The 1,858-nt window shown below is 61.2% G+C and overlaps 1 non-coding gene across 1 annotated transcript; it reads left to right on the top strand.

Annotated features, from left to right (window-relative positions):
* The first annotated feature begins 208 nt into the window (after positions 1 to 208).
* On the top strand, positions 209 to 280 carry TRNAQ-CUG (transfer RNA glutamine (anticodon CUG)). Its single transcript has one exon. It is a non-coding gene; the product is annotated as a tRNA-Gln (tRNA).
* The last annotated feature ends 1,578 nt before the right edge of the window (positions 281 to 1,858 follow it).

Here is a 1,858-nt window from a genome sequence, read left to right as displayed (position 1 = left end):
TTCCCAATAGGGATTTAATCTCATTCTCGCAGATACAGCGCTACAGAGACAGGCAGAGAGAACGGGAGTCAGGGGCGACTCCTGTTGCAGGCCAGTGGTGTTTGGGTCCTGTCTGACAAGAAGAGATATTGGGAAGGAAAATCTCCAAACGACGGGGCCTGAAAAAGGACTTGTCCGACTCCAACGAGTCAGGAGAGCCTTCCCCGGAGGTTCCATGGTGTAATGGTGAGCACTCTGGACTCTGAATCCAGTAATCCGAGTTCAAGTCTCGGTGGAACCTTTCCGTTTGGAGCACACATTTTACTCTGGGGCCAGAAGTGATTCTGGAAAGCAAACTTGCGTCTCAAACACAGAATGAAAGAGTGAATGGAATGTGGTTTCTGCTTCCTCGTCTCCTCCACGTCCTGGTTCGGGGAAACGAAGCTTTGGGTCCCGGAAGGAAGCTCCGCAGGCCACAGGCTGCCCCAGGTCCCCGCGTCCCTCCTGCGTCTCGCTACGCGTACTCCGCGTTCTCCTGCCCCCTCCTCGGGAGTCGGGGTCCCAGAAACCGGGTTCTTACGGTGGCGGGTCCACACAGGAATTGACGCCACATGGAGTCGGGGAGACCGAGCCTGGGCGTCCCTGTCCTTGGCGAGCCCGCCTGGCCCCGTGCAGTCGGAGGCCCTGGCCCTGCAGCCAAGGGGTCCAGCGACCCAGCCGGTCCCCACACTCTGCTCCGTGGGACCCTCGGGCCTGGGAGTGGGGGGAGAAGAGTCTCCTGCACTCACAGGGCTGCCGCCCCGAATCCGAGGCCCCGAGGTTTCTTTCCCTCGCCCAGCTGGGTCGTTGCCGTGTCTCTCGGGACAGAAGATGATCCATGTGGGACACTGTGCTCCGGAGTCCCTAATCCCGCCCTCCGTTGGGGCGTGGCGGCCCCGTCCGGACGGCGGGTCCCGCCCTTACCTGCGCGGGCCGCATCTTTGCAGCGGACCCTCCCCCGCCAGCGGCCGCGGTCCCGGTCCTGCGCGCGTCCGGGGATGGCGACCAGACGCTGCTGTCGTCCCACACTGTGACCCCTGTCCCCGGGGAATCGCCTCTGTCAGTCCTCACACAGCCAGTGTTTGGAATCCGGCCGGGCCCCCGGCGTCCGTGGGGACCAGGGCTTCCTCCTCCGTGGCCGGCTCCTCCCCGCGAAGAGGAGCTGAGCGGTCCGAGGGGCGAGGGCACCCCGGGGCTACCTCTTCCTGCCGGGACCCCGCTCCCAGGAGAAGACGCCTTAGGACGGGACCAGATGGAGACGCTTCCGTTCTCCTCTCACCCACGGGAAAAGTTGGTCAGGGTTCCTGAAGGACCTTTACAAAATGGGCGCCGCCAAATCCCTCTTGTTTTGAAACTTTAAGCGGATACAAAGACTAAAACGTAAGTGTGTTTTGAGGGCTGACTCTGGAGGGTCTGAAGAGAAGGGGGTGAGGGACCCTGGAAGATAGTGAGGAATAGAGAGAGGGGAAAGAACAAAGAGGAGGGGGAGAGGAGGACGGAGGGAGGAGAAAGGGTGAGGACAGCCAGGAGCCAGGCGGTCACCCTGACAGCTCAGCTACTGCCTCCTGGGACCTGGCTCCTCACTGTGGGACACTCCAGCAGGAGGGTTGAGTCCCCTTTTTGTGTCCTGGGGACTGGGCTGTACTGGAAGGCCCAAGGCCCAGACCGTCTTGTGTGGCATTTGTCCTTACAAAGTTTCTCTTCACTGTTTGGGGGATGGGCTGGGGGTAAATAGGTTCACAGGTGACTGGGAGCCAAGTCAAGAACTTGCTGAATCCCCCATCTCTTCCCTTGCAGGACGACTGCAAGGCCAGGGCACCTAAGGCCACGAACATCCCCA

This window comes from Eulemur rufifrons, chromosome 8, assembly GCF_041146395.1.
Source record: "Eulemur rufifrons isolate Redbay chromosome 8, OSU_ERuf_1, whole genome shotgun sequence".
In the NCBI taxonomy this organism is placed as follows: domain Eukaryota; kingdom Metazoa; phylum Chordata; class Mammalia; order Primates; family Lemuridae; genus Eulemur; species Eulemur rufifrons.
Note: the sequence above shows the minus strand (reverse complement) of the source record. Positions and strands in the feature narration are given on the sequence as shown.